Source organism: Halichoeres trimaculatus, unplaced genomic scaffold (genome assembly GCF_033239565.1).
Source record: "Halichoeres trimaculatus isolate MK-OKI-2021-1 unplaced genomic scaffold, fHalTri1.1 fHalTri1_scaffold_19, whole genome shotgun sequence".
Lineage (NCBI taxonomy): Eukaryota > Metazoa > Chordata > Actinopteri > Labriformes > Labridae > Halichoeres > Halichoeres trimaculatus.
In genome coordinates this window covers 1,546,766-1,572,981 of record NW_027437197.1, presented here as the reverse complement: position 1 = coordinate 1,572,981, position 26,216 = coordinate 1,546,766, and the positions used below count along the sequence as shown (strand labels likewise).

The following is a 26,216-nucleotide window of genomic DNA, read 5'->3' as shown; positions in this document are numbered from 1 at the left end:
CTGTTTTTAAGGGAGTCCCAAAACTGCCCCCAGTGTGTTTCTAAGGAATTCTATTTTTTGCCAAAATTTGGAGGAAAACCTCAGGGGTCAGTGTTTGTTGACAAACGAAACTTTGGGGGAAAAAAAAAAACATCACAATTTCAGAGCAGATGGATTATTGACCTCAATGTTGTCTTTATAAGAGCCCCAAGAGTGTCCCCAGTGTGTTTTTGCTGGATATTATTTTTGGTCGAAATTCAGACAAAAAAAAGAAGTTAGCCCTCGTGTTTTCTCACCAAAGGTTTTTTTTTTTAATAAAGAAAAAAAGAAAAAATAATCTTTAAGGACTTATTTTCCACTGAGCTGCCATTAAACCCATCCTAGAATTGTTCTCAGTGTGTTTTTGTTGCGTTTTGTTTTTGTTCAAAATCTGAAACAAACCTCAGGGGTTAGCCTTTGGTTTTTACATTTTTGAGGCATATGAGGTTTTAGATGTTTTTTTTTCTGTTAAAATGCATGAAAATAAAGTTTGGGAACATCAATATCTAAGAAATAATGAAAAAAGAAACACCTTAAACTCTTTTTTTCAGACTTTCCCTGATTTTTTTAATTTCAAAGATATAAGTTGTTCATTGGTATCAATCCCAGGAATACATGTATCTCTAAAGACTAAGTTTAAACACTTTTACTTTTGAGAAGATGGTCTTTTTTGGCGTCACTGATGAGAGGACAAAAAACATGATTAAAAAAAAAACCAACTGACTGAAAAACTCATCCTCCTGTTCATTCATAAGAGTTACGCTGCCATGAGAAAAACAAACAAACAAAAAACTTAAAAAGTGCGAACAGAGAAGAATTTTAGTCCATTTACTCTCTCTAAATACTGAACAACAAATGCTTCTCCAAACATGAAAAACAAACCACCATGAACGACACGTCAAAGTGTGTTTGTGGCTAACCCTAGCAGCTTGTGTTTGTCAACCAGAGATTGGCTCAGGATCAGCTCAACATGGGATAAACGTACCACTTCCTGTCCTGATGAGCAGACTGAAAACACCCCAAACCTCTCACAGCTGGTCGGTGCGTTCACCTCTGGCTGGGCGAGCAGACGCCCAACATCCCCGATGTCTCCTCCGGTGAAAAGACGCCGTGAAGGAAACTTCAGGAACTGAGAAAGTGAACCTGTGGGGACAGAGTGGGACAGTCTGTGTCAGTTTTTGACAGCGTTACGTCTCATCCTCTCATTTATCTCATCTCTACACGCTGAGTCAGTGTCAGTGTGAGTTTTCTCTGAGGGTGGAGCTGTGTTTGATTCAGGGACGCTGACCTGGGGCAGCACAGACATTAAACATATAATGATCAGGGTAATTATTGATCATATCAGGACTTTATCTTTAATTTCAGTGAGTTTCGTAACGGCCTGGAAACCCCTCAGTGTAGGTTAAGTGTAGAAACACACACACACACACACACACACACACAGCCCTCCTCTTTCTTCTTTTGTAGACTCCAGCGTCCTCGGGGAGATGCTTCCAGATGTGTGTACACAAAGTAATTACACCATGTGGTATAGTGGCCTATTGTCTGAACCCGTGCAGGAATTAGCCCAAATGGCGTCCTGTTGAGCGCAGTGCCCCCCCTTCAGGAGGTCGCCGCGCGTTTAATTTGTACCTCTGCGCTCATACATCAAGATTGAGTGATATGGTCGCAGACTGATGGCTCGGTATTTACCCGCTGACCCTCCGGCTGGGACCCGGCGGGCCCGCTCTGCTAATGGCAGCATCCTTTTATGTGAGCTAATAATTAGCATGGCACACACGGCCATCCATCACGCAGCAATGAGCCGTGGCCGCTTTGTCAACATGCTCGGGCTCGTAACGCTGTTTGTGTTGGAACAAATACACAACACGGCGAGCTAATGGACGACAAATACACAACGAAACAGGCTTTAATGGACGGACATGTTGATGTTTTTCAGCGCAAGTCAAACTTTATTACTGACTCCTGGTCCAGAGTCTAACGAAAGCAGAGGAAAGTTTTTTCTCTAAGTTTAACTCCTGATCAGCTGATTTTTTCTGCTTTCTGCAGACTGTGTCTGATTTTATGTCTGATTGGATTTAAAGATGTTTCTGATTCTCAAAATTTGGAATAAGATCTATTTTTGTGTCTGATTAGCATGTTAGCTTAAACGTTAGTTTAATTTTATTTATTTATTTCACCTGAAGGCTTCAAGTTTTACTTTTCTACTGATTCTAAACTGTCTTTTATGTTTTTAAAAGTTAAAGACACACGTCTATAATTCCTCACTGTCTAAAGACATTTGTACAAATATCTGGTTTTATGGACAATTAGCCAGTTAGCCAATTAGCATTTCAGTTTTCTCTTGATGTTCTGATTCTTAAAAAGTTTATTTCTTCATATTTAACCATCAATAAGTAGATTTTAAAGTTTTCCCGTCATTGTGAGTCCGTTAAATCTCAATTTCTTTTATTGGTTGAAAAAAACGGTATGCTCTGGTTCCTTTAAGAAACTGAAATCAACACCAATTAGCAGATTAGCTTTTCAAGTTTTTTGATCTCAGGCTCAGATTTTTTTTTCCAAACTGCAAAGAATCAGTCTGCTGATTTTTTTTTTTTCGATCGAGTTTTTAAAATGTTTCTGTTTCTCTGAACTGAGCTCTGGTTTCTGTCTGGAGATCTCATCAGTGATTCAATCAGTGCAGTTTTTTCCCTTATTCTAGAAAGTTTGATGATATACACTGCAAAAAACTGAAATCTTACCAAGTGTTTTTGTCTTGTTTTAAGTCAAATTGTGTTATTATACTTGATAAGAGCCATATTTGAATTGTTTGTAACAAATAAATAAAATCTACCAATGGAAAAAGAAAAGTTAGCTTGAAGCTAGAATAATGTCTTGATGCAAAAACGTTTCTCTTGTTTGATTTGCAGACTTTTTAAAACTTTTTAAAACTTTTTACGAGCAATTCAGACCTCATTTTTGTCTTTAAATAACTTGAAATCAGACATTTTTCTGGACTGGTCAGGCGAATATGGCTCAGATTGGGTCTAAAAAGACATTTTCTACTGAAAATAAGACAAAAACACTTGATAAGATTTCAGTTTGTTGCAGGGTAAATATTTGTTCTTGACTGTACGTGACCCTGACAGTCAGACATTTAAGTAAAAGTTGCTGATTTCTGTCTGATTATAAAACTTGACTTTAAGTTTTGGTCATTCCTCTGGATTGATTTACGAAGGTCAGGTTTTACTACAAACTTTCCAGGTTTCTTAAATGTGATCATAAAGATATTTTTGACCTTCCTTTTTGTCTTTAAGATTTAAGATCTTCCATATTTCGTCTCCTAAAATCCAGTCTTTGGCCGCCGCTCTTTTCTCTGATAACCTTTCCGTGGTTAAACTCGTCTGATTCCCATGAGCTAGTTGCCGTTAAACATCAGATTTCACGTTCAAACTCCTCCTTTAATCTCGCCGTGATAGACTTTACTCCCATTAGATCTTTCTGTGATAACCTCGCCCGCTGGTAATCCCACCCGGACCTCTGCACGGCTCGGCGCTCCCGGGGAGAAGTCTGTGCCCTGGTGCTGCGCTGCACTGGCCTATCAGAGGTTAAGTGCTCAGGGGTCACATGGAAATAGTTTTTATCACATTTCATTCTCGTAATCCTCTTTGAAATGTCACACACAACTATGATCAGAGGGAATGTGAGCTGTCCTGAGCTGTGCTGGTGTGAAAACGCGCCGGGCCTGAGAAGACGAGGAGTCCTGGGCTCTGGGTTTCTCCAGTCCGTCTGGATCCCAGTAACTGCAGGCTGCTCTCAGAGTAAGCGTCTGTTTGGTTTAGCTGAGAGCTTTTTTTTCCTCTGAGCCAACTTTGTGGTTGGTAAATCCAGAGTAAATCCTGTTCCGGCAGTTTCAGTCGTAGCTTGAAGTGAAGCCACCCAGAGAAACCTCAGCTGAAAACAATCGAGCCCAAAGTGCTGAAGTCACCCCGGCCGGCCCGGGATCAAAGGCCGCCTTTCATCCCCCGTTTGTTTGGGCTAGACTCGGGTTCGCTTTGTTGGCTAATGTTCATAAATGTATCTGGAGTCATCAGCAGTGCACAACTATATTAAAACTAACATTTTAAGCCTGGGTCAACACTTTGTCTTTCTTTTTCCGAGCCGTGGAGGTGGAAAGTATCAAGGAGTTAAAGTTAGAAAAATGGGAAAAGAAAGCAGAGCGTTAAGTTCACGCTGCGTTCAGACGTTTATGTTTCTGTCATTAGAGGTTTATTTTCAGATCAGAGCCAGTTATCGCAGTAAAACAGCACATTTTATGTCTTATTGCTGCCTAATGTGGGGCTATTACTTAATTTATCAGCTCCATCTGCAAACACGGCTCAGAACAAACACTGGATGTAAATTTAGGAGTAATTGAAGTTTGTTTTCATGTTGCACAACCTGATATCAGTCATGTTTTCCCACAGACGCTGGGCTCTTTCCACTTCCACTAAAGCTGCAGAAAATTGAATGACAGATGTAGTAAGAGATATGTGAGCAGCTGAGGTCGAGCTGGGAGCTTCTGACCTGCATGTTGTGGTCTGTGGTTGAATTTTCGGGTTAGTTTTTGGGTTTTGTGGGTTTCGCTGCTGCTGGGTGTCGTAGCAGCTCCATCCAGTGGGCTCAGAGGATCTCTGACCGGCACTTCCTGCTTCTGCTGCTTTCCCTCTCTGTGCTCCTCTTTGAGAGACTGAAACAGCAACAAAACTAATAAACTTACAAAAAGTAAGGATCAGGATTCATGGATTGTTTTTAGTTTTTGATTCTTCAGCCTGGAAAACTGTGGAAAACATGTTTGCTGTGCAGAAAAGTAGATTTTATGGAGGATTTTGGCAGCCAGAGTCTGAAAAAAAATACACATGGACGTCAGCTGTCAATCATCGTTAACCTCATATAACTAATGAAAACAAAACTTTTCAGAAAAAAGAGGACTTGGATACAAAACAGCCAAATGATATCTTCAAATCACCACAACAATCAGACGTGAGAAACATTTCTACCAGGTGTATTAATTTTTTAAGGTTTGACCACAGCCCATCTGGAATGACTGGGGAGATGGATTTTTTTTTACCTATACTGCAGCCAGCCACCAGGGGGAGCAGTTTTTAGGAGACCTCACTTCGATGACGTCCATTTATTTTTACAGTCTGTGGTCTCGAGTTGATGTTTGGTTCATTTTCAGCTGTTTCTTAATGATATGTTTTTTTTAATGTGACCTGTAAAACTGCTGCAGGTGTAAATTAGAGACACACACATCCACACATCCCGAAACGTTCAGTTTTCTTTCGTAAATCTGATGAAAACTGGTGATGAATGTGTTTAGTTTTTGTTTCTATATTTATCTCCTCCTGTGGTTTGAAGCTTTATTCTGACCTGACTGAGGCTATGGATGAAAATTAGTCTTAAGGTGAACTCTGACGTATTTACATGGATGCAACACTGAAGTATCAATTCAAATTCAAAGTTAGCTTCATTAGCATGAAGGGTTTTTTTTGTTTTAGTTTTTGTGTTCAAATAAAAGGATAAAAACCACTTATTTAAAGCAAAAAAGAGAAATAACATCAATAAAAAGTAAATATTAAGGATTTGTTTTATTAAACTGCAGCGCCACCTTCTGGCCTGGGGTCTCACACACACTGTTGTAAATGAATTTTAGCAAGGCATGTTTGTTTTGTTAAGTCAACTTTTTACCGGATACAACGCCATGAGGTAAGGTATTTATCACTACAGTTACTTAGTGCTACGGTTTGAAACGTGACAACAAGCTAAAGTTGTAGTAGCTGGCTAAATGTAGCGCTATCGGCAGCCTAGCGCTGTAAGACGTGTCAGTAATGTGTAACGCTCGTAAATAGTTTCATTTGTAAAGCACTTTTCATCAAAATGATCTCAAAGTGCGACAGTGAAGCAAGATTAAAAACAAGATTACAAACAGGTTAAATGCCTGTCTGTTGCTTGTGGAGCCCTCGAGTGCTCAGGTGGGGTATTCCACTAGCGAGGAGCGGCTGAGCTAACACAGTTTGGTCCTGGGGAGCAGAAGGAGGTAGTTGTTACCCATCTTTTACATATGGGGGGCGTTTCCGTGGAAGCAATGATGAGTTAGAAAGGAGATTTTATACTAGATCCTGATTGAGACCTGAAGCCAGTGGAGGGAGTGAAGGATGGGTGTTATGTCATCATACTTCCTCATCAGGATCCTAGCGGCGCTGTTTTGGATGTTTTGGAGTTTTTGTAGACTCCTGCTCGAGCCTTGAGGAGACAAAGGCGTGGACGAGTTTTTAAGCGTCTGAAAGACTCAGTAGGCGGAGTTATGCAATGTTTCTTAGGAAGTGAAAAGAGGTCCTGTGGATATGTTTCATGTGAGTGTCAAAGGTAAGGTGACTGGTTGGGTGTATCCATAAATCCTGGTCATGTCCTGCCAGTCATCGACCAATCAGAGCTAACCTAACCTCACTCTTCATTTTCTATATTTTATTGATAGACTCTCAAGTTTGAACAGACCACTGCAGAATAACTGCTGACTGTGGGTTGGAGTCAACATTAGCACTAACAGATTAGCCCTTTTAGCCTTTAGCTTGTGCTCTATCTCTCTCCTGTTTCTCTCTCTTCAGCTCTTCTGTCCTTTTTCTGTCTGACAGTTAGGCTCCAGTGTCCACCATCACTACAAAATTTCTCTCTATTAAACTTCATCAACTGGTGTGGTGTTGTCATAGAGACTGGGACGTGCTGTAAATCAGTCTGGTCCTGCTCAACCTGATTGGGAAGCTAAGAAGTAGCATTTAGGAAAAACTTGTAACCTGTGATTTTGGTGCTGATAATCTCATTTTAAAGTGTGGATTATGATCAGGCAGATATCTAGAAGGGAGACGTTTTCAGGATCACTTTCAAACTTCTCACAGCCCCTTTAAGATATAACAATATAAATAAATAAATAAATAAATAAATAAATAAATAAATAATATAATACTGATATTATAAAATATTAATTTGCTTGTTTTTATTTTTTATTTTGTTGTAAAGACCATACCTTATATTTATCCTTTTTTTGTGAAAGTGAAAAATTAATTTAAAAAAATTGTAAAAAAAAAAAAAAGAAAAAAAAGGAAAAAGAAAGAAAGAAAGAAAGAAAGAAAGAAAGAAAGAAAGAAAGAAAGAAAGAAAGAAAAAAGTATGTATCAGCACGTACTGTCCCTTTAAATAAATGAATAAAAGAAAGCTTTGTCCACAGGGGGCGCCACAATCAGCACAAACTAGGAGCCTTAATTTCCATCTCTAAAATCGAAAGCTTCTTTGTTTTCCTGAAAATAATAAAACGTAAATAAAAACGATGACACCCTCTGGAGTGTGAAGTGAAGGACCAGCTTCAGACAGAGTGATGACATCAGACGCCCGTCCTCCCACTTCCTGTCTCAGACTCTCTTTGAACTGCCCTAACGTTGGAGTCGGAGTCGTCTGTCACATGACTTCAGACTCCCTGATCCGTGACGCCTCGTCCTCTTTCTTCTCCTCTGTGTCACGCCGTGGTGAATATGGAACAAATAAACATCCAGCTGCTGCTTCAGACCCTAATTCGATGTGAAACCTGCTCCATTGAAGTGTGGAGTAACAAAGACTTCACTTAGAGCTGTTTTCAAAAATATGTTCCTTAAAACGTCAAACCTCTTTACTGGAGTCGTCTTCAAAGCTGTTTTTAATTACCGGGCTTCAAACCGGTGTTTAGACAACAAATTCACCCTGAGTAAATAATCAGTGTGTATTAATGTGATCAATAATCCCAGAAAACAGCACTTTAAGTTCCTGCTCATCAGAGCTGCAGGCGGCTCTCTGCTCGCCGCCGCTCACTCGATTCAGTCTGAGCTGCTCGGGCTCAAATTTACACAAATCTTCATTTAGAGAGGAAACAGGAGTCTGACAGGACGCTGAGACAGACTCAACACCTCAGGGTCATCAAGGGTTTCAGCATCAGAGTCAAAACTAAGTGTGATTCCTCATCTCAAACTGGACAAATTAACTTAAGATCATCTCAAACACACTCACACACACACACACACACACACACACACACACACACACACACACACACACACACACACACACACACACACACACACACACACACACACACACACACACACACACACACACACACACACACACACACACACACACATCCATCCAGTGTGGTTTCATGTTAACGCAGAGCAAATATCTGAACACTCAGAGAAACTTTGTCCTGATGAGACTCAGAGAGAATCAACGTCTGTGTGACAGAGGCTGCACACCTGTGTGTGTGTGTGTGTGTGTGTGTGTGTGTGTGTGTGTGTGTGTGTGTGTGTGTGTGTGTGTGTGTGTGTAAGAGAGAGCGAGAGAGAGAAAGAGTTAAACCTCCAGAAGAACAATCAGGGGTTTGAAATCTGATTGGCCAACAGGGAGCCGTCCATAAATCTTAACCTCTGATTGGCTCCTTGCCCTGTCAGAGGTGGGACTTAGTTTAATGTGACACATTTCCTTTAGTTTGTGTTTTAATTTGTGACTTTTTCAAAATGGAAATTCTTTAGAGGTCAAACTGGTAAAAATTGAAATCTTATCAAGTGTTTTTGTCTCATTTTCAGTAGAAAATGTCTTTTAAGACCTAATAGGAGCCAAATTTACCTGACCAGTCCAGAAAATGTCTGATTTCATGTTATTTAAGGATGAAATGAGGTCTAAATTACTGGAACAAGGAAAAAAAAATCTGTCATTGGAACAAAAGAAAAGTTTCTTCTATTAAGACATTATTCTAGTTTCAAGCTAACTTTTGAGCAAAATTTTCTGGATTCATTGCAGATTTTTGTTTTTACTTGTTACAGTAATTCAGACCTCATTTTTTGTCTCTAAATGATTTAAAAGAAGAAATTTTTCTGGACTGTTCAGATGAATGTGGCTCAATTCAAGTTTTTTACTTGAAATAAGACAAAAACACTTGATAAGATTTCAGGTGTTTTTTTGCAGATTCTGGTCTGAAACACTCCTCTGTTACACTCTCCTGTTGGTAAAGCTACGGTGGCCTTCAAGGACAAAAAGCTCCTGACATCTCTGGTAACTGATCTTCCAACCTTGAAAAATGGAATCACATTATCCTGCCCACATCAACTACTTTCTTCTTCTTGTTCATCTTCTTCTCTTTCTTTTATGTTTTTAATTTTCTTCCTATTCTTGTTTTTTGTCTTTTTGTTTTTGTTTTTGTTTTCCTTCCTTTTCTTCTTTTTCTTCCTCTTTTCTTCTTCTTCTTCTTCGTCTGTTTCTTTTCATTTTTCTCTTTCTTATTTTTCTTCAGAGTTCTTACCTTGTCTTCTTCTTCTTCTTCTTCTTCTTTTTTCTCTTTTTCTTCTTCTTCTTCTTCTTCTTCTTCTTCTTCTTCTTCTTTGTCTTCTTCTACTTCTTCTTCTCCCCCTCTTTCTCCTCACGCTCAGAAAAATTGAAAAAGCATCAATACCTTATTTTGTGTGATATTTCTGAAGTCCTGTTGAAAAAAAACAGCTATTTCCATTTCACTTTTGAGATAAACTTCTGTAAAATCACCTCTTGAGAGCAAAAAAACTTTGAAAGGTTTTTAGAAACGCTGGTGTTTCCATTTTCCAACAGTTTGTCTGTTCTGTGCTACTGTAGAGAAAGATGGCGGCCTCCATAGATGTGGACTCACATGTGTAGATACAAAAAGATATTACTAAATGAACAAAAACTAAAGGCTGTGTTTATCTGGATGATCACTCGTAAAAGTTTTATTCTCTCACAGTTTGGCTGAAAGCTGCCAAATACTACAGACTGCACCTTTAAAGCCAGGAGGGTTTGATTGTTGACTTTTGTAAATTAAGCTGTAAAAATATTAAATCTGTGTGATCTAGTTCTGGTTGGCAGAGATCTGCTCAGTCTGAGTGATAAAGTCTGGACCTGACTGATAACAGCTCCGATGATTCGACTCTGATCAGTTTTACGAAGCGTTTCGTCCACACATGCTCAGAAAGTCAGCGTCATTTCAGTCAAAGGACATCTGCAGAAACGCTCTTTGTGGTTTCTGCTGCCAGATGATGACGTCTGAGCAACCTGAATCTCATTAAGTCCTCAGAGCTTTCCTGACTGTCTGCTGTCATGTTGCTCACTTCTCTTTGCTTGATTCCAGCTTTGAGAGACATAAAAACTCTTTCATTGTCAGACGAGAAATGTTTACACAACTGATGTGGGACAGTCTTTGAGCTGGAGTCTGAAGAGGATCCCTTTGGAGGATCCAGAGGCCGTGGTTAAAGCGTGTAACGTATATGATCGACGGCGCTCTCCAGCAAACTCAAACATTCACAGTAAATCCTTCTGCAAACTTTCCAACTCATCCTGGCTGCGATTGTTTCTCCCACCGTGAAATAATTGGGAAACAGATGATTAAAATGAAGCCAGAAGGTTTCCTCATCCCATCTCATCTCAGGGAGCAGAGACAGAGGAGCCGGCGTGTCCTCTGCAGGTCTCGGGGAGGAGGTTTTGGGAGCAGGAGCGGTACCCGTTCAGACAGAGGGTGAATGTTAATGAAAAAGCAAACAGCCCAGCGCTGCAATTTGTGCAGGAAAACATGTTTGAGGAATGGAGATGTGCTCAGCTTCACTCTGCTCGGCTCGGCCTGCAAACAAGGAAGACTTCAGGGGAAATCATTATCCCTCACTTCCAGAGAGAAGGTCCCAAACTAATGGATGCAAATCAAAACAACTTCCGGTTTCTCAGTCCGGCTAATTAAGCAGAAAAATGCAGATACAGAGCAGAGGGTGTTTTATTTTCTGCTCCCTGAGTTTCCTCCTCTCTGACCAAACAGAGACGACATGAATGTGAAAAGTTGACTCACTTTTTGTTTCTGTTGCTGCAGAAACTTTGTGCAGAGGTGATTTGAAACAGAAATCAAACATTAAACTGGATTTTCACCTCTTCCCGTCACGTCGAGCACGAGTCCTCTGCTGCAAATCCACAAAGACGGCGGCTCGGAGCGGACGAGCAGATTAAATTTGAGGCTCTGGTCTGAACCCAAACTTTCCAGGTCAGAAGGTCAGACCCGACTGAGTGAATTCAGATTTGAGTCCTCTGGGGACGTTTGGGTTGTTGGGAAAGTCATTAGCATAAAATATGTCGGGCAGCTCTCAGTTTGCATTAATGAAAAATCAGTGAGGAGTTTAGGACGGCACATGAGCCTGATTTGGATCCATAACTGTAGCTTTAAGACTCAAAATGACTTTTTCAACGGCCAAAACTTTCCAGTCACTTCGTCCCTGACAGAAATAGCTGAAATTTAGAAAAAGCTTTGTCGATAACTGAACACTTAAACATTCAAAGTTGGACAAATATTTTCAGAATAGAGAGCCGCGCTCACAGAATCAGCTGTATCGCCTTACTAACCGTGACCTCGAGAGGGAACGGCACCAAGTTAATGATCCTCATAGTGTTTTACTAAAGCTCAGCTGCAATGACTCTCAAAATGTGAGCTCCATGGGAGCGGGGGGCTCTGAGGGGGGCTCAGGGATCACAATCATATACAATGTGTCACTAACAGCTCAGCATTACATCCAGTTCATCAGTAACTGTGCAAAAGTGATAGTAGAGGCTGCTATGGCCTAAAGATACAGGACAGTAACAGTTTGTGCAAATTTAAACATGCAAAATGACTAAAAAATGTGCATTTGCAGAAAAATATGTCAGTGGTTTTCAAAGTGTGGTCTGTGGCCCCTTGTGGGGCCGCTAGGGAGCAAAAAAGGGGTCCACAGAAAATTGGAAAGAAAAGGAAAAAAAGGAATCTAAGTATTATTTTTTTGTTTTTATCATTTATATTCATATGCAGTTTTTTCTGAATGTACAACACGTAAAGTGTCGTAATCGTCGGGTTACATGTGTCTAATTGTACCTAACTGCACCTCATGTGACAGCTGCAACTTCAGCGTGATGATGTCATGATTTGTTTGCACCATAGACTGTAAAAAAAAAATGGACGTCCGCTTGCTCGGCTCAAAGTGAGGTCTCCCCAAAAACTGCTCCCCCTGGTGGCTGGCTGCAGTATAGGTTCAAAAAATCCATCTCCCCAGTCATTCCAGATGGGCTGTGGTCAAACTTTAAAAAATTAATACACCTGGTAGAAATGTTTCTCACGTCTGATTGTTGTGGTGATTTGAAGATATCATTTGGCTCCTTTGTATCCAAGTCCTCTTTTTTCTGAAAAGTTTAATTTTCATTAGTTTTTAGAGGTTAAAAAAGAGGTTTTATGTAACGTTAATTGACGATTGACAGCTGACGTTCTTGTGTTTTTTTTTCCCGGAGATTGTAAAACATGTCTGGAGGTAGAGTCAGGAAGTGATTAGACTCTTGGAAGAAAAAAAAAAAAATTATATTTTTGTCACCCAGCTCCACTCAGATTCTCCCAGAATCCCTCACAGTCTCTACTGCACAGACTCTGGCTGCAAACTGCTACAATGGCGGCGCCTTACCTGATTGTGATAGACACTGTGAGTACAGGCGCACTGCAAAACACAATCTGGACAGAAGTTATGAGCTCATTTTCACCAAATTCTCATGAAATCTGGGGGGTAATTTAAAAAGCAAATGCTGTTTTGGGGCCTTGGTTTTGTAAAGTTTGGAAACCCCTGATTTATGTGACGGGTGTTAATGCAAAGATTGTCATGTGTAAACGATTTGTGTGCAAATGCATGTGCAAAATTTCTTATGCAATGGTGTATGAGCAAATTTTGCATGTGCAGTGTAACGATATACATGCAAAGACATATGTGCATACGGATTTAATATGTGCAATTTTTCATGTGCAGGGTTATATGTTGAAAGTTTTGTGTGCAATAATTCATGCATACACCTTAACTTTATAAATACATGATAAGAATGTAATCTGCAGCCATATTTTGGTGTTTTTCAGGTGCATAAAGACTCATGTGCAAAAAAATATGCGCAATTTTGCATTTGCAATAATAACTGTACACTATTTTTTTTAATACAGCTTTTAGAAAAGCCAACTCAATGTGAAGCTCATCAGTCCAGACCGTGGGCAGAGTCAGGAACATGAATCTCGTAAAAACACCACTAAACAACACAACAGCTCCTCTTTGTTCTGCTCATTAGAGAAATAAAAAACACAACCGAACGATCCAATCCTCAACCAGTGAGAGGAAAAGTCTTGATCTATGTATATGTATACATGCGTATATAAGTCCATAGTTTTCATGTATGAATGATGCAGATTTTGCCTCCTAACAGGAAACAGTCTGCAGAATGAGCTGTTTGTTGTGTGATGAGGGTTTTATGTAAATGAAAACAGCGCTGAGTGAATCACACAAAACCTGATCTGTGAGATGATCTTTGGTTGCATATGCTCGCTGATATGATCCTGAATAATTAAAAGTTAAATGCAAACACACCCTTTCCAATGAGAAATCAATTCATTTTAATTCAGAAGTGTATGCACATGCATGCTAATCACTCCACAGCTATATCACACATTTCTGCGCGACCTCCCGACCCCTCGGCTGAATCAAAGCCTCCAACGCGGCGCTGCAGTCTTATCTTCAGTCTCATACTGAGCGCAGTGTGGCATTATGGGATAAATATGAATATAAATGGGACAAAATGCATTCAAGAAAACTCAACAATCCCCATGACAGCCCACTGGGGTCATATCCAGCCATGTAAAATAACAACATGTCATATACACACATCTGACCTCTGACCCTGGAAGGATTTTACTGGCTAAGAGGAGCAATGCCTCCAGGGCTGCACCCAGACTTGGAGAAGCTTCTCTCTGAACAATGGGTTACTTATAGTTCCCCCTGAAGGTGAGGAGCAGGCGAATATTCCTCACTAGAAAGGCAAATGGGTCTATATTTGGCCTGAGGGAGAGCCAGCGCTCCTGATTGCTCCTCATCTCGCCGTTTCCCAGATGTTTTATGCTCTCCTGACTGCTAATCAATAGCTACACATGCAGCCTCGCAGCCTGCGCTGGTCTTTTATAGTTCGCCCGAGGAGCAGTTGTCAGTCAACGGCAGCCTTATAAATAGACCGAGGCTGCATGTGGACAGATGGATGCCTTCCCTGTCAATTGGGCGATGCCACAGTCCAAACCCTCGGCTTGAGTTTTTCCACTGGAGGCTTCTGTAGCTGGGCTGAGGTGGAAATCTGCCAACAGTATCTGTTTGCTAACGTGGAGTGTTGTTAACGTAGGTGTCAACAGACGGAGAGTCGTCTACCTATACTACACACATCACTTATGAGCAGTGCACCATTGATTTGGGTCTGGATGCTCTGCAACGGCTCCACACAGGGTCGAGTGGTCTGAGGAAGACTCAATACTCACAACTCAAACACCTCTGCTCTTTGGAGAACTCGTGGCCTTCACGACTCTGCCGGACAAACATTTGATCCGACTAAACTGGCAGCACACGTCTGCTTCAGCTGAGGAACACATTCAGCTCGACCAAAGTCAGGCTGGAGTTGGAGGCCGAGAGCGTAAAGCCCTGAAAACATTCGAGGAGTTGGTTCAGTGCAACGTGTGAGTGACCGTGGGATGAATCCAATCAGGGATGTTTCTCAGTATCAGATCCCAAAGGTTACAGAGGGGAGGATCATTGAGGAGGGTTGTCACAATATGTACTTTCAGAGAGAAGACAGAAGTGTGCAGTTTAAAAACAAAGTGTCAGTCACTGTGGCAGCACACGTCGGTTTGTGAAGCCTGTTTTGTGGCCTTGGTGTTTGGCAGGAACCTCACGGTGCTCAGTGGTGGAAGTAAACTGTCTGGTTTGATTGAAAAGATTCCTCGATTTAAGACCGTGTGTCACCTGTTAGCAGCCTGTGGCATGTCGATGCTAACTGGTGCTGGGACAGGTGTCCCCAACAAGCAAAGAAGAGACATCGACCTCTCCTTCCATCCATAGTCATGACCAAGGGTCTTCAACCAGTGTCTCCTTGTAGCTTAAAAAAAATATTATTGGAATAAAGAATAGTTATTTTTCTTCCAGAGGGTATTGCTGATTAAAGACACTGACACTAAATAAAATCCTATGTTAACATTTAGTTGAACTAAATCTTCATCCCATCTGTCAATAAAGCCTGCCACCGCTCTACTTCACCTCCTACAACATCAACAGCCCACCAACTTTCCATGCACCTGTGGCTAACCTCAATTTTTACAGCCCTGGGAAGATAACTACATCTACAAAAAGACTCATCTGGAAGAAAATACTGATTTCTATTCTGTTTAGATGGTTTTATCACAAAGAAGGATGAGTTGAGTGATATAAGCTACACATGTTTTCAAATTCATGCAGTCTTTTAAAATTTTTAATTTTTTTTGCAAATTTATCGAATTCCGTTTTTAAATTATTTTGAAAAATTTAAATTTCAAAATTGTTTGAAATTTCATTTTTTATGTTTGCATTTTTTTTGAATTTCTTTTTTTTTATAATAAATCTTTTTTTTTTTGCAAATTTCATTTATTTTTTTGTTAATTAATTTATTTTAGATTTTTTCAAAAACTTTGCTACATGTTTTCAAATTCATGCAGTCTTTCAAAATTTTGAATTTTTTGGCAAATTTATTAAATTCCATTTTTTTAAATATTTTTAGAAAATTTAAAATTCAACATTGTTTGAAATTTCATTTTTTTATTTTTGCATTTTTAAATTCTTTTTTCAATTTTTATTTATTTATTGTTTTTAAGCAAATTTTGCAAATTTTATATTTTTAATTAATTATTTTGTTCATTTATTTATTTATTTTAGATTCTTGCAAAAATTTTGCTACACATATTCAAATTTATGCAATCTTCTTAAATTTTGTAATTTTTGCAATTTTTTTTAATTCCAATTTTAAAACATTTTTGAAAATTTAAATTTCAAAATTGTTTGAAATTTCTTTTTTATTTTTGCATTTTTTAAATTCCTTTTTAAAAAACTTATTTTTTTTTTTTTTGCAAATTTTATTTTTTCCATCAATTTTTTGTTTATTTATTTATTTATTTTAGATTTTTGTGAAATTTAAGAAATCACTAAACTAAGACACTACATGTACAATTTCATAAATTCAAAAAAAAAAACTTGTTTAGATAATTAATTACTAGATTTTAACAATGCATAGCAATTTGTTCCCTTTAAAGTCTTAATTGTGAAGATAAAGTAGATTTAGTGGCTCCAGAATGACTTAATCCAGGTGAGCCGGGATGAAATGACTTCTATGAAAGGTTGCAGACCCCTGGTCATGTGCACTTATATTATTTATTGATAAATCCTCAATGTTTTGCACTGTATACTGTGTTTTATATTTGCTGTGAATTTCCCTTTTTTTCCTTAATCTAATTTCCGGCGATGTTTTGACACAGCAGAGACGTAAACCCAACAAACCGTGTCTTTTAAAGCCCTCGTTGTCAGGTGTTTACAGGCCTTTAAACGGACGCCCTGGATCCCAGACTCAGTGATGATTACCCGCCAGTGAGAGCTACATCAGTGGATCCAGGAAGGCTGCTGTTTGCTTTGAAGAGAACAGAGTACCTAATTACCCTTATTTGCAGGACGCTTGTGAGTAAAGCTTCATATTATTTGGCTGTGACAGACTCGCGCGCCTAATAAACAAGATCATTAGGATGTTCACTTGTGCAGCTACGCCTCGTGCAGATTACTGCTTCCTGTCTGCAATCACATACAGAAGCACAGCTTTGAAGTAGAGGGCAGAGGACCCTATCGTGAGTTATTATGGATGTGTTGGAGGAATTTATAGAGTGTTATTGACGCCTGCAAACCCTCAGGGATGACACACTGGCACACACACGCAGACTGACACACACTAACAGAAATGAATGTGGTGCATAATCGCCCTCAGAAGCAGAACTAAGAGTGTTTTATTTTCGCCCGGCGCTGCTTGATGACTGTTTCTATCTGCACAGCAAATAAACGTCCCAGGTACATAATGTGGGACACGCTGATGAAAAAGAATTGGCCCTGTTAAGTTAGTGCACTGTCTGTCCCTGCAGGCGTGCTTATGCTGTATTGATGAGCGAATTAACAGGGTTGGATTTGACTAGAGAAGCTTCTATTAGATGAAGCTGTGAAAGATGAATTCAATTGTGATCTGAATAGCACAACCCCACAGCGCGGCGGCTCGGGATGCAGGCAGGAAATTGGCTGCAGCTTAAATTGAGTTGTGCTTGTTATGATGAATGCTCGGCGGTGGATCAGCGTGGACTGGATTCATCACCACGCAGGACTTCAGACGTTTATATTTATATTTTTACACCCTTCTGTAGATGCAAACACTTATCATACATATATTCAATCTAGTGTGTTTCTTTGAATTCCTCGACCGCTCACTTTGGATCAGAAACTTGATGAACCCTTCCTCCTCTCTGCTGTTATTCTGAGACCCAATTAGATGTACATATCCCACACAATCCTGCGGTTGGAGGCCAGAGTGCGCATGTTTGTCCAAAGGGAAGAGGCGTGGGAGAAACACATAGTGGTTTTCACCCGCCAACACGCTGCAGCGGGCACGCTGCATATCAATAGGAGCAGCGGCTAATAACACTGGCTGCAGGTATGTCTCTAAACTTCAGAGGGAGACGAGTGCAAAGGTTGTTTCATCTTTTATGGATCCTGTTTGAAAGCTGCAATTGCCTCAAAGAAAGACAGGGAGAGGAACCAGAGAGGAGGAACCCGAGCCAGCGTGTGTGTGCGTGCATTTCTTCATGCGTGTATGCACGTGTGTGTGGTGTGTGTGTGTTTTCCCGGCCCGAGCAGCGTAACTGGGCTGTTTGCAGCAATCTAGCCTTGTCTTTGAAATTGTTTATGTAGGCCCAGATCCCCACGGCCGGGTAAGCAGGGGGCTGCAGGGGTCCCTGCGGAGGTCAGCCTCTCTGAAGCCCCCCCCCTCATTTGCGATAGCACCCAGCAGGCCTGAGAACACAGCGCCTAATGCTGGGATGGATGGTGTCATGAAAGAAGACAATTATCAGGCAGTGAGCGGGGTCTCCCAGGGTTATGGTTTTAGTCAGATCATTTATTTTATGTAGTTTCTGAAGCAGGAGCTTTAAAGTTTAACAGCCCTGGGCTTCCTTTCGCCTTTCTCCCTGAGCGCTGGCTGTGTGTGTTTGTGGGAGGGTGTTTTGCAGGGAATGGGCTTTTTGATGATCTAATTGGCGATTATTGGATGTTTTCAGGCAATAACATTGTGCTTTTTTGGTTTTGTTTTAAGGTGTAGTACGTTTGATACTGAATCGACTTCACGTAGGCTCATCCTACACCCTTCAGCGTGTTGGCCGCAGCAGATAACACACACACTCACACACACACACACACAGCAGAGGCAGAGACGGCAGGATGGAGAGCATAAAAGAGAGCAGAGTACGGTGCCGTTAATTACAACTTTTCTACGGGTGAGGAGGGTGAGGAGGGTGAGGAGGGTGTTTCTGTTGTTTCTGCAGCCTCTTCACATTTCAAATGCTGTCGTCCAAGTGTCAAAGAGTCGGCTTCATGCTTCATGATGTTAAACAAAGACACAAACCGCCGTTTAAAGGTCAGAGCAGTTTCACCACAAACAAACATCCTGCAGATTTTTTGTCATTTGTTTCCCAGATGTGCAAAATGCTTAACTCTGATTGGTCAAAAACAACGACCGGTAATTAACTCTCAACAGCTGATTGTTGTTGAAATGAACCAACTCATGGAAAGGAGTCTGGCCCTGACTTGTTGACACTTTGGCTAAAACATTAGCTTGCATTAGCATGCAGGGCGCTAGAGAGCCACTGTTAGATATGCAGCTTTTAGCTCCTGCAACGAAATATAATTTAAGCACTTAATTAATAATTAGTACACTTGTAGTCTAAACGGGCCCTGCTGCCCTGGACTCGCCTGAATTAGGTCATCAGTCGTCAGATTCTTTAAGTTATTAGCTCGCTGCGTCAGACCATAGACTGTATAAAACATGGACGTAGCCTCTGCTCTCCTGACACTCGAAATGAAGCAGATCCACAGACGCAGACACATTTGCTATGTCGGAGGCTGCGAGTTTCATTTCGAGCAGCTACAGTGTGCTCATCAGTCACGTGACCCGAGCTGTGCCTCTGATTGGACAATCAAATGATCCTAATAACTTCTAAACCGCAGAGATAGAAAAAATTCACTCACAATACTCTGTTTGCAGATAGTGAAATAAGCTGTTTTTTGAACCAGGCTGTAAATATGTTTTTAATGCTGTAAAAGTCTGTTTTTATGGCTGGGTGTGTACGTGGCTTACAGCCTTTCTGCAGCCAGCATCAAGCGGATTCTCAATGAACAGCGACTTTTAGCACTTCTGCATAGGCTTCATTTTTACTAACCGGATGTTGCCCCCCAAAAAGGTAAATCTGTCTGACAGTCAACACTCAGATCGAGGAGGTTTTCACTTTGATTGGAGGAGAACTGTGCTCTCAAGGCAGAAACTAAAAGCGCCAACCTCTCTTTGCAAACATCAACTCGACTATAACAGAGCTGGAGCGCTCAGCTACTGAGGGGCCGTTTACATGACAACGGTTTTACGGTGAAACGCAAAAGTTTTGTTGCATTCCAACCTCTTCCAAACTTTTGATGATGGCCTCCAGAGTGGGATTTTCCTGAAACGCTACCGTGTTGGGCTTGTGCTGCTCAATCTGCTGAATCTGTGACCATCTTTAACTAAATGAGCATCTGTTGCTCCATTTCTGCTCTTAGCATTCACCAACACACCAGATGATCGACTCAACTCTACTTCAGAGGAGATCTACCAAAACAAGACAGTTATAGCGCCACCTACAGGCCTGGCATGCTCACTACAGTGTTTTCAGTCCCTCAGCGTTTCTGTGTAAACGCGGATTTTTTCACTGTGTTTTAGCGTTTTCAGATGAAACACAGTGAAAACGGGGCCTGATTCATCGGATGCTGTTACAGGGTTCCTACAGCTCAAGGTGAGTTAAATTCAAGACTTTTTAAGACCGTTTAAAATTAAATTTAAGACCAACTTCACAATAGACATGAATGGAGAAAACACCACATGAGTTACACAGAGTTAGGGACATCAGTGTTTGTTTTGCTATCGTGATGGTGTGGTGTTACCGCGAGAGTCACTCAGTAAATTACTTAAAAAAAAGATAAATGTCGGCATTTATTTTGAGATTTGGGACTGTTAACAATCATACTAACACGTTTGAACATTTTTAAGACTTTTAAAGATTAATTTAAAACATTTTAAGGCCTTGTTTTTAGATTCATGAATTCAATACCTTTAGGATTTTTTAGGGATCTGCTTAAACCCTGTGTTAGCGTGCTACAATCACAGGTGAAACCTTCGTGTCTGAAGTGAACCAGCTAACTGAGAAAAGCATGGATCTTTATTTAGTTTAAAATAAGAAGGTAAATATCTGTAATACTGAATGTCTTATCATAAAATATCGTCATTAAAAACTCATACTTTTTATAGATTAAGTCTTAAGAGTTGGAAAATAACAACAGTTGAACTCCAAATGCCTTTGATAGTGGAGCGAAATCCTGTCCTGCAATCCAGACACCACGAGCAGAGCTGATGTTGAAAATCTCTACAAAGTCACTTAAAAGGAAACAAACTTTTTATCCCTCGTCAGGTCAAACTCATGAAGCCAAAAAGCCGATGCATTAAATATTTAACTGTAAGTCAAAAGAGGTCCAGGTTTTTGACTCCATGCTCCTGTGCAGGTAGATTTCTGCTGAGCAGATCCTGTTTTTTTATTGCTCACAGAAACTAAACGTCCTCCAGTTTGAAGGAAACAAACGTGATAAAAATAACCGTCTGGACTCGGCCTCTCAGAGAAAAACTCTCCTCACACATTTGTAGAAAAATGTCCCGTTCTGTAGCATTTGAAAACGAACAAAGGCTTTTGTAGTAAAATGTCGTCTCTGTAGGGTTTCTGCGCCGTGTGTGTTTTTCACACTGAGAGGATGAGTGAGCGCTGAGTGTGCGTTTGTAAACGCCTCGTGGCGTGCTTCAGGCCATGAGCTAAACTGCTGGGTGCCACCAGCCGCATTTGGGTGGTGATGCTAAACTAATCTCAGCTGTGTGTTGATCACCAGAACACACACTCTGATAGCTGTTTTTTCTCATCACATTTATTTCCAATTCAAACAAAATTTCTCCCAGACATTGGTATTAACTCAAATAATCCACACATGAAAAGAAATCACAACGTTCAGGTCCTTAAATAATGATTATGGTGAATTAAGTTTGATAACACAGGAAAAAAGTATTGAACACGCTAACTGGGACTCATCTAATACTTAGTGGAGAAGCCTTTGTTTGCAGTGACAGCTTCCAGAAGCTTCTTGTATGTTTGAACTAATGGCCCACACTGCTCAGGTGTGATTTTGGCCCATTCCTCTGCACAGATTGTCTTTAAATCTGGAATATTCTTTGGTGCCCTCTGGTGAACCCTTTTCCCACGTCTCATCTTCATCATCCTGGTGGATGGCAGCAGATTCAGATCAAGAATTTCCCCATACATGGCTCCATTCATTGCTCCGTCAGTTATATGAAGTTTGCCAACACCATGAGATGAGAAACAACCCCATGCCATGATGCTTCCACCTCCAAACTTCACTGTTGGTGTAGTGTTTTTTGGCTGATGTGCAGAGACATTTCTCCTCCAAACATGGTCTGTAGTATGACAGCCCAAAAGTTCAGTTTTGGTCTCATCTGACCAGACAACATTCTCCCAGTATTCTACAGGCTTGTAAAGATGCTGTTTAGCAAACTTTAAACCAGCTTCAACATGCCTTTTCTTCAGGAATGGAGTCTTGTGGGCTGAGTGTCCATAGAGGCCATGGCGGTGGAGCGCATTGCCTATTGTTTTCTCTGTAACAATTATACCTGCTGCCTCCAAGTCTTTCTGGAGCACTTTCAGGGTGGTCCTTGGCTCGTTGAGTCCTCTTCTGACTATCTTTCTGACTCCCTGGTCAGAAATCTTCAAGGAGCTCCTGTGCGTGGCCTGTTGATGGTAAGGTGGTGCTTCTTCCACTTGTGAATAATGGCCCCAACGGTGCTGACTGGAATATTCAGGTGCTTTGATATAAGTCTGTAACCAGTTCCATTCTGATGCTGAGCAACAATCAGGTTGTGAATGTCTTCAGAGAGCTCTTTGCCTTTACCCATCATGAGGTGTGTGCTATTTAACTGCTTGGTGAAAAAAACACCTTTTTTATAGGACCATCAATTTGCTCTAGCCCAGCTGATGTTGGTTTGCACTAATTGGAAGTTCAAGTAATAATTACTGACAGATTTCAGGTGGTATGGAGCATTTCCTGTCCAAAGTATACAGCCTTTCCATGGTGTGTTCAATACTTTTTTTCCTGTGTTATCGTACTTAATTCACCATAATCATTATTTATGGACCTGAACGTTGTGATTTCTTTTCATGTGTGGATTATTTGAGTTAATACCAATGTCTGGGAGAAATTTGGTTTGAAGTTGACGCGTTCAATACTTATTTCCTTCACTGTATCCGTGAGCCTCACTCTGTGTGTGTGTGGATTGATGGTTTAATTCACCGTGTGTGGGTAATATTACTACTTCCTGTGCAATCAGCCTCACTACTTTCCGTCTCCTGTAATCACGCCGCCTCTCTGTAACGTCTGCTTCCACCCAAACCGGGCCGTTCTGAGTAATTTGCGTGAAGATTCGCCAAATTAAGAAATATAATGGGCGCGATCCGGTCTCTTCTTCCCTGGTTATTGAATACAGCGACGCCAAAAGCGACGCTCTCCCTCCCGCCTTTTGTTTCTTGTAGGTAATCACATTGGCCACGTCCTAACCCTGAGAGCTGCAGCGCTCGCTCCCAGAATGGAAAACAAAGGCGGTCATGGCGATCTGTAATATTAATCTGATTGGGTTAACCGTGTCTCTGGGGCGCGTCCGGCCTGACCGCTCCGCTACCTGTGGCCATGTTTTCATCTGATTGCACTAATAGCATATTCAGAATCAAGACCTTGCCGCTGCCCCCCCGCTGGTACACACACGCTCTAATAGAACATCCTGTATTTCACATGAACACTCACAAATTTGTAAATAATTACTATCACATGGGGGAAAATAATAGGCGGCCCCAATTCAAATTCAGTAGCTGGAGGCGGTGTGGTAATCATGGAGGAGAGCAGGACAGGGAGGGGGTGAGGGGGTGAGGAGGGTGAGGAGGGGGAGGTAATCAGATTGTATAACAACCACACAGTGTGACGGTTTGATAAGAGAAAGAGTTCAGAGTGAATAATGAGAAACTTTGTATGTAGTACTTATGACTTCATGTGCTGCATTATTTCTCACTAACAGGCGCGCATGTGTGTGTGTGTGTTAGTGTGAGTGTGTGTGTGTCTTTGAACGCCTGTTAGTCGATGTTAAAACCAACTCAATCGAACAGATTCTGGACGGCTCTTTACATCATTTCAGTCCCTTATTTGTGACTTTAAACACACACACACACACACACACACACACACACACTGCAGAGTTGATGATGAATTGGATGTGTTATCTGCCTGTTAGCACAACAGCCCATTATCAATGTGCCCAGGTTAGCGCGCTAGCTGTAAAGCAATAAAGAGCGCCTGATTCCAGCCTCGGCTGAGTAGGAGTTCAGTGGCCGCCTGCGTGCCGTCACTTTCAAATGAGCACCACAAATCACTGCAGCAGGATGCCTGCGCGGCAACGCGGCCATCAGCATATGAAAATATGAAAATATGTATGGGAGACCTTCCAATTTGCTGGCAGCAAACACGAGGAAGAAACCGGCGAGCGCTGAGTGATTGTTAGACGGCTGGCTGCTGTGCATACGTACACGCCGTGCATGTATGGCTCAGCACGGACACACCTGGCCCTGCAGTTGTTAGCCGCAGCACAACATGTGAATCCCATGTAAACAACATTTTGAAAATGGCCGGAAAGCAGCCGACATTTGTTGCATTAATAAGCAAATCAGTGTCTCTCAGTATAACAAGACGAGCGGGGAAAGTTGGGCTGCTCTGTGCCTGTGTTCATCTCCAATTTGTTTTCGTGTGAGTCTGCAGGAACATGCCTGTCCGCCTGTAATCATGTGTGTGTCTGTCCGTGTGTGTTTGTGCAAACGGAGCAGATTTTCAACATCCTCACGAGGGTGTTTTGTGTGCACTTTGTTCTCCGCACTGATCCTGTCCCTGCCAGAAAATAATTACAGTCCGTTTGTGAGGCGCTGCGACGGAGGAAGGACAACACGGAAACGGGCTCGGTTTTTTCACGGCTTCAGAGGACGTCACATCGCCCAGGAAGAAGAAGGGGAGAGGAGAGGGAGAGATGGGACCAGGAGAGGAGAATGCTAATTACTCCACCTCGTCCTGGACGTCTGTCAAACCACCCACTCCTCAGATTAAATTTAAATGCTGCGTGCCTTACACGCTCCTCAGAAGTGGGCTCACAGAAACAGGATATACCTCAGAGCCGCTCCACGCTGACAGACTGAAAGAGCCTCTGATATCACCGGCCTGTGGTACGGCACTCACTGATCCTCTGCCGTGATTCAGTGAGCGCGCTCGTTTACGACACCTCATCTATACGGCTGCTGAGTCGGACAGGTAAGTCGCTCTGAATCCAGGTAAACAACCACAGCGTGGCGGAGCGTGTAGCGTGTATCAAAGCAGCGGAGTGTCAGGTATCTGTGCTTTTCACATGACATAATAAAAACAATAAGAAGATTGTAGCAGTGGAAACATGAAACACTTGTTTTAAGATCAGTTTGAGTTAATAAAGAAAGCCAGGAGTGGTTTTAGCTGGTTCCCAGACTCTTCCAGGAGATAAAAAAAGGAATAACTGCTTTCAGGACGTCTCCCTCGAAGCTGCTCATTTTAATCAGGATGAAATTGTTTGTTTAAGCTAATGTATAAAATAAAAGTCTCATTTAAAGCAGTCTTTAATTTTATCGCTAAAACAGAAGTGGAGACGAGCTCTGCAGTAGTGACGGGAACCTTTCACATTTGAAAAGATACGGTACTGAAACCAGGTACCTGGCAATCAGTATGGTGACTCAACGGTACCAATTTTCTGTAGTTTTGTGTGTTTGTGTGGAAATAAATATTGATTTGTTTAACAATAATATCTTCAAGTTTTTCAAATTAACGTATTTATTTCTCATTATATAAATTTGTAATGGTGTGTTCATGTCCAGCTTGGAAAATCTCCTACTCCTCCACTCTCTCACAGTCTCAAGGATGTGTTCAGGTACCTAAACATGGTACTGTCTGATTTTAAAAGTACCTAATTCGATACCATCCCTACTCTGCAGTTATATTTTTATAAATTAGCAAACATCAGCACTAGGGCTGGGTATTGCTACGAACCTCACAATTTGATTTGATTTGACTTTGATTCTTTAGGTTGCGATTCAATTCAATTTGATTCAATATTGATTTGATATCAATTCGATATCAATTCGATATCAATTCGATATCGATTCGATATAATTCGATCTGATATTGATTCGATTCGATTCGATTTTTTAGGTTGCGATTTGATTCCATATAGATTTGATTCTATGCAATATTGATTTGATTTTGATTCTTTAGGTTGCGATTCGATTCAATCCAATATTGATTCGATTCGATTCGATATCGATTTGATTTTTGATTCTTTAGGTTGTGATTCGATCTGATATCGATTTGATTCTATTTCAATTCTTTAGGTTGCGTTTCGATTTGATATAGATTTGATCCAATATTGTTTCGATTCGATTTTGATTCTTTAGGTTGTGATTTGATTTAATTCGATATTGATTCAAATGCTTTGATTATTGATTTTCATGCCTCGTGTGAACACTTGTAGTACGTGACCACACCTTTTGGAGCAATAAAACAACCCAAACATCAGACTTTAAAGCTGTAGGATCTGGCTTTATGCTGCTGCTGCTGCTTTGGCTGCCGTTTTTTTTTTTTGTTTGGTCTCTCATGGCCACTGTCCATACAACGCGAATAACACTCACTCTTCCCCCATTTGCCAGGAGATGAATCAATTCAGAAGGTTTGCTGAATCAATTTATCAATACTTTTTACCCACTCCTAATCAACACGCTAACAAGCTCAGCTGCTGCTGTGAACGGTTAAGCTTCTTTCATGGACTAAATAAAAACATGGATGATA

At 41.0% G+C, this 26,216-nt stretch overlaps 1 protein-coding gene across 1 annotated transcript in view; it reads right to left on the bottom strand.

The window, feature by feature from the left end:
- Window positions 1-865: 865 nt before the first annotated feature.
- Window positions 866-26,216, bottom strand: part of asmtl (acetylserotonin O-methyltransferase-like) — a 158,556-nt gene continuing 133,205 nt past the window's right edge. The window contains exon 19 of the transcript XR_012599927.1: window positions 866-1,161. The gene's annotated coding sequence lies outside the window, so the exon portion shown is untranslated. The remainder of the gene's footprint in view (window positions 1,162-26,216) is intronic.